The following is a 12783-nucleotide window of genomic DNA, read 5'->3' as shown; positions in this document are numbered from 1 at the left end:
GGGAAGGTACTCCCAAGCATTAGTGGAGTTGTCACTAAGATCTTACCAGCAGTCCCAGAAGAATTTCACACCAATTTCGCACAGACCATTCATGATGACCAGGAAACAGCCACGTATGTCATCTGGTATGGCTCGGTCACAACCAACCGCTTAGGCTGAGCCGTTAAAACTAGTATGGTGCCCCGGTGCTATGCTTGGATGAGATCCATATGCTTCTAGAGTGCAGTTCATCTCCACTTATGTATATGCCTTTTGATGGGTCTCCTGCTTTAGCAGGAATGTCAACTCCACCCTCTAGCGCTCTAAAGAGAGTGGAGCTTCTGCATACTCCCCCGGTCTTTCCACAACCGCAAGGCAGTATCCCCAACAGATTCCGCCCCTTTCGAGGCATTGCTAGGCATTTCACCTTCAGACAGCAACAACATGCACCATAGTCCTTTCATAGTGGGTGGTCTGCAGACCGCATCCAGGCCAGCAGGGGCAGCAAACCTACCTGTCCTGGTGGCAGCCCCAAACTTCAGTTTGTCCTTAGAAGCACACAACCACCCTGTGGGAGACAGGATCACTAATTTTCCCGATGGGTGGCAAGCCATAACATGCAGCAGCTGGGCCCTGCTGATAGTCCAACAGGCTTATGCCTTGCCATACCTTTTAACCCCACTGCCTCTTGCATCTAGAGTAAATCAGTTTTTGGTGGACCATTTGTTCATTTGCTACAAGAATTTCAGGCTCTTTTTAGAGAAAGGAGCCATAGAGAGGATCCTAGCCATAGAGATCGGAACTGGGTGTTACTCCCATTATTTACCAGTGCTGAAATAAGGCAGAGACATTCGCCCTATTTTAGATCTTCAAACTCTCAATTTCTTCCAGCAGAAGGACAAATTCAAGATGCTCACACTGGCACAGGGTCTATCTGGCCTGGATCCAGGAGACTTGATGGTGGCATTGGAACTGCAGGAGGCCTTTTTTCATCTCCCCATCCTGTAGGCTCACAGTCCCTACCTGCAGGCCAACGTCGACCTCAAGCAGTTTCAATTTACCATGCTCCCTTTCGGCCTCACCCGTGCTTCTCATTTGTTCGCAAGGTAATGGTGGTGGTCACAGCCTACTTTCAGATGTGGGGGTACCAGTGCGCGCAACCCTCCTCCCCCCACGTCGATCACTGGCTTTTGAAGGCGGGCTCACTACAGTCAGTCTTGGAATACCTCCTTGCAAGGGCAAACCTTACATCGTTGGGGTTCATGATCAATGTGCATAAGTCACACCTGACTATTTCATAGTGGTTCCCTTTCATCTGAGCCCCCCCCCCTGAGGATATTTGACCTACTGGTCTCCTGCATCCTGCTTGTGGACCATGTCAGGTGGAATATGTGGGCCCTTCAGTTGAATCTGAACTCTCCGTGGGCTCAACACCAAGGGAACATTTCGGACCTCATCGAGGTTTCTGAAGAGACTCAGAATGATCTGCAGTGGGGGCAGGTTGACCCCTTTCGGACCGGCTGCAGACTTCTATCCCTACTCCAGCCAGGGTTTTTGGTGGTGACCGATACAACACTACTACTACTGGCTTGGGGAAGTCATCTGGGAGACCTGGAGATCAGAGGACTCTGATTTTGAGACATATCTCCAACTGACACCAATCTACTGGAGTTGTGGGCCATTCTCTGGTAATAAAAGCCTGCCTGCCATCTATCAAGGGAAGACTGGTTCAGGTGTTCACAAAAACGCCATTGGGAGGAGGTATTGCAACAAACATGGCCGGGAGGGGTCCTGGACTTTGTGCCAGGATGTCTCTGGAGCTGGCTGAATCATCAGGGTATCTTTTTGATCATACATCTCCTGGTGGGACCGTTAAACTCCAGGGTGCTTAAACTCAGCCAGCCACATCTAGCAGTTCACGAAAGGCAGCTACACCGGAGGTGGCGCTGGGGGTCTTCTAGCAACGGGGAGAGCCCTGGTTCAATCTCTTTGCCGCCCTTGACAATGCACAGTGTCGACACTTCCCAGGAAGGCTCTCTTCGGAGATGCCTAGATTGGAGCACAGAACTCCTGTATGCCTTCCAGCCACTGCCTCTCCTGCATGAAATACTAAATAAAATCAGGAATGACTGAGCTTAAGTCATCCTAGTGGCTCCGAATCGGGCATGAAGAGTGTGATACCAGAACCTCTGGGCATAAGCATCAGTCCTTTTAGGCTGCCACTTCAAGAATATCTTTGATTTCAACAGTCGGGCATGGTTTTGCACCATGGGTTGTGTAATCCACCATTCCATACGTGGTGATTGAGCAGTGGCATTTGAATGCATTTGGTCTACCTCCCAAAGTAGTAGATGTTGTCCTGGCATCCTTTTAAAAAATCTGTTTTATACTGTGTCATGTTTGTGGCTTGTTTTCGCACCTGTAACACCGGCATATTGCAGGCTAAAATATCAGATGTTACTTTTGATCTGCCTTTGGCCTACCAAGGACTTGTAGTGAGCAATATTAATGGTTCTCTTTCTGGACTTTTGCCCTTTTTGTGTTTACCACATCTGCTGTTGTTGTTCAAATCACCTGTTGTGATGCGTTTTCTTGAAGGTTTGATCCACTTTTATCTCCTCAACCTTTCATGATGACACAGTGAGACCTAAATTTGATTCTTATTTCCCTTATATGTACCCCTTTTGAGTCGGTGTACCCCTGTTCCTTACATCCCTTGATCCTGAAGACAGTTATTCTCATCACAATAACTTAAGCTTATCACAAGTGAGCTATAAGCTCTGACAATTGACCTGCCCTACAGCACCTTCTTTATGGACAAACTTAAGACTAGAGTGGCATTTCTGGACACGCTTAGTACTAGAGAAGCATTTCTATTGAAAGTTGTGGTATTCTTTCATGTCGGGCAACATCTCCATCTTCAGATGTTCTTTACCAAAATTCAACCCCCGAAAGAGAAGAGACTCCATCGTTTGGAACCCTAAAAGAGGGCTTAACTATTACATCGATCATACCAAAGACCATTGGGTGGGGTTCTCCGGGGCACAGAAAAGCAAAGCAGTACTGAGACTGACTTTTTCCAGTTAGATAGTCATTTGCATTAAGATCTGCTATGTGATGGCCAAGAAGCAGCCTCCAGAAGGGTTGAGGGCCCATACCACCAGGCCCAAAGGTGCTAGCACTCCGTTGGCACACAGAATGTCTGTTGTGGATATTTGTCAGCCTATAATGTGAGCATCCATGCATACATTCATGAAGCACGACTGCAATGGCAGCCAGGTCCGACGGGAAGGAAATTTTGACCATTCGATTCTGCTTGACTTTTTTGTCCGAGTCCCTCCACAGACCAACCACTGGGGAGGTGCTGCTTTGGTATCTATTCTACAGTTGAGGAATCTGTGGTTACAAATATCCATTAGAAGAACAAGTTTCTTACCTTTGGTAACGCTCTGGTGGATACCATATCTAACCGCAGACTCCTCAGTGTTGTCTTGCCTCCTTGTTCTCTGGAATGGACTTCAACCTAAAAACTAGAGATCTGTACGCTAGCATGGACAATTAGTTTTGGCCCTGGGTCTGAGTGCACGGGCTGAGTGCAGAAAGAAATTGACGTCATAGCTCCTGGTAGGTGCCTAAATGCATCTCTAGTTGTCCTTTCAAGGGCGGAGCAGGGTCAATGCTGAGCCACACAATGCCACCTGCTGGTGCAGGAGCTATGCTGAAAAATCTTCTGGATTCAATCTGTCAGCTGGGGATATTCTAAAGATGAAGGTAGAGAATCCACCAGAAAGGGTGTTACCAAAGGTGAGTAACTTGTAGATGTACATCTACAGGATGTAGATGATTGTCAGTAACCTGAAACGAGAAAGGAACATCTTACGCAGTCTGGCTAGGCAAAGCACTGTAGGCCAGACGTATGAATTACTGGTTGCAAAATCCTGGTTGCACATTGCAACCATTATTTTGCAACCAGTAGAGTTTTAATAACTGACCTATGTACTAATGGCTGGCAGCTTGCTACGAGGCTAAGCGCTATAATCTCGCGCTGTGCATTGTTTTAGTGTGTTTTTACTTTTCAAGTGTAAGTTTACTGTACTTGGTGTTCTTGGTCACTGTTTATCTGTATTTTTATTCACCGACCTAAGCTTGTTTTTGCTCTGTTTTTAGCTCCGCTTGCAGAGTTTTTGGCTTGGAGTGTTTTTTCGGCTGTTTGCCTCCCCCGTCCACCGCAGCCATTAGCGGGCTGATTGTTGTGGAGGGAGCATTAACTGCCGACGCCAGAGTCTCCTACTTCCAGTGGGATGTTTTTTTGCCACCATATTGGTGGTGAGGCGGTCTAGTCTTTTGGCCATTTGCCCTGACCCTATATTTAATCCGGCCATGGCTCGGGAGCGCAGCGGACGCGCGCAGCGGGCACGCCAAAGGCAAGCCCGTCCGCACCTGGACGTCGCCAGACGCCAGAAACGTTGGCAGTGGCACGATAGGATTGTGTCCTTATTATAGGGCTGAGCTGGCTATCAATAATCTGGTAAACCCTTGTAGCCCGCCTCTGCTTGGTTCCATGGAGGGGCCTTTCTGCTGTCTTTGCTGTGGGTTTGATTCCCACACGCTTCCGCCCCCCTCACAACCCCTTCCTTCGTCCAGGTCTTTTATGAAAATTCTTTACCTTAATGTTCGCTCCCTGGCCAAACATTATCTGAATGTGTTTGATTTGGTACAGGAGGAGTCCCCTGATGTCTTTTTCTTAACAGAAACATGGCTTAGCGATGACATGGTGGCAGAACCCGGCTTAGCGCTTCCACTAGGCTATAGTATCCTGACCTTAAACAGGGAGTCTAGAGGGGGTGGCATTGCAGTTATTTTTAAGTCCTGTTACACTTGCTCATGTGTCAAAGAGTCTGTGGCGGGCTGCGAATGTGCCCGTTTCGGAATCGCTTTTGGTGCTCATTCGACCATGTCAGGGTTGTTAGTCTACCGCCCCCCTGGGCCAGCTAAGGAGTTCAAATCTGCACTTATTGATGTCACCAGTACTCTGTCAATGAGCGCAGCTAATTTTAATATCTTGGGAGACCTTAATGTGCACTTTGACCTCCAACATGATAATGAAATTGACAGCGTGCTTGCAGACCTGGCGGCTTGCCAATTAATTCAATTGGTTTCAGCTCCTACACACATTGGTGGCCATTTGCTTGACCCCGTCTTTTCTAATATTCCCTCCACTTCTGTCAAGACACCCAGTCTAGTATGTTTGCCTGACCACTTTCTGGTCTCTGTCTTTCCCGGCCTTCGAGCCCCATACAGAGCCTATCTACAGCTCTCTTTTAACCCCTTGAGTGCCCGCCCCTTTCCCCGCCCTGTGCCGGCCGTTGAATTAGCGGGCGGGGTCTATGACGAGCTGGACTCGTCATGGGCACAGCGCAACCGCGGCCCATGACGAGTCCAGCTCGTCATGGGCACTCAAGGGGTTAAACGCCCTTGGCGTAAACGGAAGCTTGAGGATTTTCATGCCCTTCTCTTTTTACACCCTCCTAAACTGCTCAGTGACCCTGATTTGTCTGATAAATCACTCTAATTGCATCCTTCATAATCTTGATTACCTCATTCCAGCCAAATGGTCTAAAGGCCGTAACTCTGACTCTAACCCATGGTTTAATGATTCTCAGGCCACTACACGTAAATCTTGTAAAAAGTTGGAGCGTGCCTGAAGAAAGGACTATGACCCCGTGGCTAAAAAATGCTATCAGGCCACTATCAAGAGCTACCATAGGACTGTACACTCTGTCCGTGCTGCTTACTTCGCCAATGAAATCATGTTAAGTCGCAACCCGGTCAAGTGTATCTTCAAAATACTTAAGGATCTCAAAGTTAGGAAATACTCTACTGCCTCAGTGATTATATCTGAGCAACATTGTGAGGACCTTGCCACTTTCTTTGTTAATAAGGTGGAAACAATCTATAGGTCTTTGCCTTTGGCTCCTCCTTCTCTTGCCGCTCCTCACAGACCCCCTCCTATTCATTCTCTGGAGGTTATTCCTTCCATCTCGCAGGATGAGTTTTTGCTACTGAGTGGTAAAGTTAAATCTGGCTCTCCTGTAGATCCTCTGAAACTTGCCCAGTTCAGAGACTCCCTATCTGTGCTCCTGGCACCTTTGTGCCAGGTTGTTAATACATCTTTTTCCACAGCTGTTGTCCCTGAGCTATGGAAGCAGGCTAAGGTAGTTCCTCTACTTATAAAACCTTCACTGGATCTGGCTAAGTTGGAAAACATTCGTCCTATATCTCTCCTACCATGGGTAGCCAAGATTGCCGAGGTTCACACTAATAAAATCTTAACGGGGTTCTTGATTATTAATGGCACCTTGGACCCCTCCCAGAATAGCTTACGCCCTGGTCACAGTACGGAGACTGCTCTCTTGGCTGTGACCGAACATCTGCGGACCATTCTCAATGCAGGGCACACTGCGGCACTGATACTGCTTGACCTCAGTGCCGCATTTGACACGGTCTCCCACAAGATTCTTTTACATCGTCTGAAGGAGGCCGGTGTCGGCCTTGCTCTGGAATGGTTCAGATCTTTCCTGTCAGAGAGAACATTCCAAGTGACTGCCCCCCCTTTCCTCTCCCGTGTCCAGTCCATCGAGCAGGGTGTGCCTCAGGGCTCTGCTCTGCGTCTTGTACTATTTAATCTGTACGTTCAACCTCTTGCTACGGTGGCTAGGGACATAGGGCTTACCATGGTCTTGTATGCTGACGACACTCAGTTGGTGGTGGCCCTCTTCGACGACTCCACGCAGGACGCCTCCAAATTTAGGAGTGGCCTGGCGGCAGTCACGGAGTGGATGACCGTCAACTGCCTCCAGCTTAACGCCAATAAATCTGAGGTGTTGCTGGTGGGGAGAGACAAGGGACTATGGAGTGAGCAATGGTGACCTTTGGTAGTGCACCCACCCCTAAGGCGGTGGTAAAAAAAAACCTAGGGGTATAGATGGACTCTACACTCAGCTTTCAGGATCACACCAAGAAAGTGGCCGGCACTTGTTTCGGCCTCCTCTGGGGACTTAGGCCCCTGCTGGGGTTTTTTGATCCACCCACCCGTCATTTGATCATCCAAGCGGCTATCTTATCTAGACTGGACTATGCCAGCTTGCTCCTCTTAGGGGCTAATCAGGCAGAGGTAGTGCGCCTGCAGTGAGTTCAAAATGCAGCAGCCAGAGCCCTGCTGGGGCTCCTGCGAAGCTGCTCAACAGCTGGTGTCATCTGGCGGTTATACTGGTTGCCTATGGCCAAGCGGATCGAATTCAAGTCTCTCTGCTTGACCTTTAAAATTCTGAAGCTTGCGTCTCTTTGGCCAACTTACTGGTACCTTATGTCTCTATGTGCCAGCTGCGCTCTTTGGGGCAATACTTGGTTGTTGTCCCTCGAGTGAACCGTCTCTGTGCTGGGAGACGGTCCTTCCATTGTTTGGCAGCCAAATTGTGGAACTCCCTGCCCTTTCAGAATCGCAGTCTGGATAGCCTGCTGGCCTTCCGAAAAGCCATTAAGACATATATTTTCCCCGTGGCCTAGTTCTTACCCTCCATGTTCACTGCTTTCAGCGCAGGGACGCCAAGTTCTTAGCCTCTGTTATACTGCTTTCAGCGCCGGGACGCCTATTCGCTGAGGCAGCTGTGCGCTATATAAGTTTAGTTAACATTAACATTAATGCATATAGTCTTAAAATTCCAATTGCATACTCAACCCAGACCTCCTTCCATCGTTCCATATCACCTATTAATTTTCTTGATTATTCTAAACTTCAACCGCTCTAGATTAAAACCCTCTTCACTCGCACTTCCTATGGAAATTAGTCATGGCAGATAGGAAGTGCGAGTGAAGAGGGATTTAATCTAGAGCGGTTGAAGTTTAGAATAATAGGTGATATGGAACGATGGAAGGAGGTCTGGAAGGAGGTCTGGGTTGAGTATGCTGTAGAGATGAATGTGCAGAAAGAATGACGGGATCGGGTGGTAATGAGCTTCACTTAGCAGCACACAGGAGTGGGTTTGGACTATGTGATAAATGACCTCGTGGGTAAAAGGGTTAACAAAATTTGTGGGAGATAGATTTTTGAGGAGTGATCGGGTAGGAACAATTAACAATGTTTGAATCAAGGAAAAAATGTTGCAATTGAGGAAATATAGTATATAGATTGTTTTGCACATTATTTTGAGGTGATTAAGTTATTATTGTAACACAAATGTAAATATTGAAAAGTGAAAAGTCCACTTGAAACATTTTTTATTGAGAATGTTTGTTTATTTACAGTAACCCCTGATGAAGGGCCAGTGAATAGCCCGAAATGCATTGGGTCTAATAAAAGAACACTGCTTCGAACCCACCTTGCTTTTCCATCGTGTTCTTTAACGAAGTCCGGATAGACACATTCAGAGCATTAGAAGAGTGTGAAACAGCAGGGTCACATCCACGTGGCATAATATTGAAGAAAGATGACAAGATAAACAAAAGCAAAAGCACGGAATACCTTTTTGTAAATTTGCGGAATGTTCAGATGATTTTGGCATATAATGTTTGCTGTGCCACTGGGTTGCGGGGTGAAATGTCGCCCCACACGCTTGATATTCATTGAAACGCGTGCCACAGGGCAAGGCACTCACCCAGTGATAAGCACGCTGTTGTTAAGGACAAGCATTTAAACAGACTAACTTGGAGAAAATTCGGTGTGCATCCAACCCCCTTGATAGATGTCAAAGCTCAGAAAGGACAGGCACTCAAGAGACAATTTGGCATTCAGACTAAATAACACCCAGGACGATGTGCAAGACATATGTATAACAACATTAACAATAAAGGCAATGTGGGGTAAAGCACTCGGTAGCTCTACACGGTAAGACTGAAGCTCAATAAGTTCCTCATCCACAACTGCTGTTACAGATACTGACTGAGCAAACACAAGGAGATGATGGACGTAGCGCTGAAACTTTTCGGACACTCACCCCAAGTCACAGATCTGAGTTGAATCCATCATCATTCTTTAGATCACTTCACCACCTCAGTTCAGACCCAGCTATATGCAAATCAGTCTTGATCCCTCATGGGAACAGTCCAGCCAGAACTGCCAGGCCAGGTCTTCCCTGAACCGGAAACAAGCGTCCTGGGACCGGTATCTGGGTAACATCCTTTATCAGCCAAGCTACATTATATCCTGTGGCAAAGTGAGCAAGGGACCCACTTCTGGGCATACCCTGCCAACTTAGGGCGAACAAAGCAAACACAAGGAGATGATGGACGTAGCGCTGAAACTTTTCGGACACTCACCCCAAGTCACAGATCTGAGTTGAATCCATCATCATTCTTCAGATCACTTCGCCACCTCAGTTCAGACCCAGCTATATGCAAATCAGTCTTGACCCTGCACCTCATGGGAACACCTTAGTCAAACAAATAGAACCTCCTTGTCAGAAATACATAACAATCCATACACCTTGCACACTAGTAGGATGGGAACCGGCAGGACAAATGTAATCAAAACAATTGAGAAGAAGAAAAATGTCAATAAAAAACTGTATTTATTTAATTTGTACTAAAAACTATACAAAGTATATGTTATCTATTGTTATATAGCTAATTATGAAGCAATAACAATCTAGTCAAATCAGTGTCTCATAGATCATTGTTAGTCAACTATACATATATTGTTAAAAAACACTACACACATTATAAATTGATAAACATCACACAATATACAAATTGGGAACACAATAAAAAAGGACAGTTATGTCCTATTGATTAGAGAAAAATCACCAAACCAACGATTCATCAAAGGTGACCCTAAAGATATAGTTTTCAGTTGTACATGTCACCAAACCAGTAATCAATGATTTTATGTGCTTTTCTCTTTTAAAAGCATCGACGCGTTTCGGTGGGCTTAGATTATCTGCCAACACCTTCTTCAGGAAAAATTAGATGGAGTCCCAATTTCGTTACAAATACAAACGAAAATATTTAATAGTTGGCAATTTATTCCAATCTATCTCCAATCAGAGGGTCTTCAATTGCTTTTCTGTGGCCAATATAAGCCCTTCACATAGGGTATGTAGGCACCTTAAAATTATCTCCTCCGAGTCTGAAAAGACCTCCAGGTATTAGCTTCAATATTAAGGTAATAATCCTTCTATTACTGGCGTATGACTATTTGATATGAAACCTTATCAAGCTTGCTTCTCTACTGACCTCGATATCTCGTCGGGTACGGGCATGTAAAAGTCCCTACATAGGGTTCAGTGCAAGTAAAAATACTTTGCTACGCCTATTCCGGTGTTCACAGTACGCCCTCTGTGGAAATCCTCATGGGAACACTCCAGCCCGAACTGCCAGGCCAGGTCTTCCCTGAACCGGAAACCAGCATCCTGGGACCAGTTTCTGGGTAACACCCTTCATCAGCCAGGCTAGCTTGAAGCCAGCGGCAAAGTGAGCAAGGGACCCACGTCTGGTCATACCCTGCCAACTTAGGGCGAACAAAGCAAACACAAGGAGATGATGGATGGAGCGCTGAAACTTTTCAGACATTCACCCCTAGCCACAAATCTGGGTTGAATCCATCATCATTCTTCAGATCACTTCGCCAACTCAGTTCAGAGTTCTGTTCAGAAACCGGTCCTAGGATGCTGGAAAGGCATGGTGGACCAAAAAACAATGGATTTAGGCCCAGATCTCTGTAATGGGGTGAATGTATAACATTTTTCTGCATTCTGTCCATCAATTGTTCTTTTTGGCATTTGTCACCCTGAGTGGGACGGGTATGCCCAGAAGTGGGTCCCGTGCTCTCCATGCCACTGGAGTCAAGCTATCCTGGCTGATGAGGGCTGAAAGCCCGAAACTGCTCCTAGAAAGTTTGTTTCCAGTCCATGGAGGACCTGGCCTGGCAGTTCGGGCTGGACTGTTCCCATTGGGCGCAGGGTCAAGAGTGATTTGCATATGGCTGGGTCCAAACTGGAATGACATGGTGACCAAAAATAAACGATGGGTTTAGGCCCGGATCTCTGTACTGGGGTGAATGTATGACATTGTTCTGCATTCTGTCCATTAATTGTTCTTTTTGCATCTGTCACCCAGAGTGGGACGGGTATGCCCAGACGTGGGTCCCGTGCTCTCCATGCCACTGGAGTCAAGCTATCGTGGCTAATGAGGACTGAAAGCCCGAAACCGGTCCTAGGATGCTTGTTTCCAGTCCGGGGAGGACCTGGCCTGGTAGTTCGAGCTGGACTGTTCCATTTGGGCACAGGGTCAAGACTGATTTGCATATGGCTGGGTCCAAACTGGAATGGTATGGTGAGCAAAAAATGATGGATATAGGCCCAGATCTCTGTACAGGGGTGAATGTATGACATTGTTCTGCATTCTGTCAATCAATGGTTCTTTTTGCATCTGTCACCCTGAGTGGGACGGGTATGCCCAGACGTGGGTCCCATGCTCTTGATGCCACTGGAGGAGTCAAGCTATCCTGGCTGATGAGGACTGAAAGCCCGAAACTGGTCACAGGATGCTTGTTTTCAGTCCAGGGAGGACCTGGCCTGGCAGTTCGGGCTGGACTGTGCCCATTGGGCGCAGGGTCAAGACTGATTTGCATATGGCTGGGTCCAAACGGGAATGGCATGGTGAGCAAAAAAGCAATGGATTTAGGCCCAGATCTCTGTACTGGGGTGAATGTATGACAGTGTTCTGCATTATGCAAATCAATTGTTCTTTTTAAAGATACTGACTGGAAATGTCCACATATAGGATATACATGCAAAGGCAGGGTCTGTGGATACTTATAGTAATGTTATAAAAGTAACTCAAAGGCAAAACTGGTAGTGAATAAAAACCACCACCTAGATTGTTAGCTGTGTCCACAGGTCCTGCCAATCAAACAGAAACACACTAGGCAGTAACAGTAAGGGTGTAGAAATAAATACACAGCCACAATAAATAAGGATCCAGCAAGAAGGTGTGCTTAACAGAAAAGAAGGGAAAACAAAGAGGACACCCGGCAGAAAGCAAGTAACAACCACACAAGAAAATTAAAAGGTAAGACAGCAGGAATAGGAAGGTAGAAAACTAGAAACTGGAACAAAAGGAAATACATTGGGCAAAAGGAAAAAGGACAATGCAGAAGGAGAGAGAGTTCAAGGGTTCACTAAAATAGTGTTGGCTCAGAATTCAAGGAAGCACAGCAGGCAGTGTTACTTCAGGAACAAAGGTTAGCTACAGCCCAGGAATACAGTAACATGGATAGCAAAACAAGGCTAGCAAACTCTGGAAACAAAAGGCCAGTTAACAGGAACACTGCTACTGTGACCAATGCTGGACTGAAGGAAACAGGCCTAAAGGAGCCCACTGTGATCACATGCCTCAGGTGTGAGCAGGCTAGCACCTACCAGCCACAGGTGTAATGAATTCTTCCTCTCATCCTAGGCCTGCAGGGGTGAAGATGAAGCAGTGAGCACGGCACCCCAGGTAATAGAATCTTTGTAATGAGCAGACTGACTTTCAGAAAACCCTGTATGGTTCTGAACTGGATGGGAATTTCCAAATAGTGACCAATAACCTGGAAATTAGTATATACATACAACGAAAGGTCCAGAAGCTTATTAGAACACTGGAGACTACCAAAGGTAAGTCTCCTGAGAGTGGGCATGAGAGTGCATGTTACAAATTCTGACACTCCACTTCTTTTGTGTTTAGAAATCTGGGAGTGCTATTTAAGCCAGATTTAATTTAAATTATCAGGTTGAGGCTGTAACTAACTATTGCTTGTTTTATCTT

The sequence above is a fragment of the Triturus cristatus genome, chromosome 8 (assembly GCF_964204655.1).
Source record: "Triturus cristatus chromosome 8, aTriCri1.1, whole genome shotgun sequence".
Taxonomy (NCBI): Eukaryota; Metazoa; Chordata; class Amphibia; order Caudata; family Salamandridae; genus Triturus; species Triturus cristatus.
The sequence above is the reverse complement of the archived record's forward strand: the minus strand, read 5'-3'. Positions refer to the sequence as shown.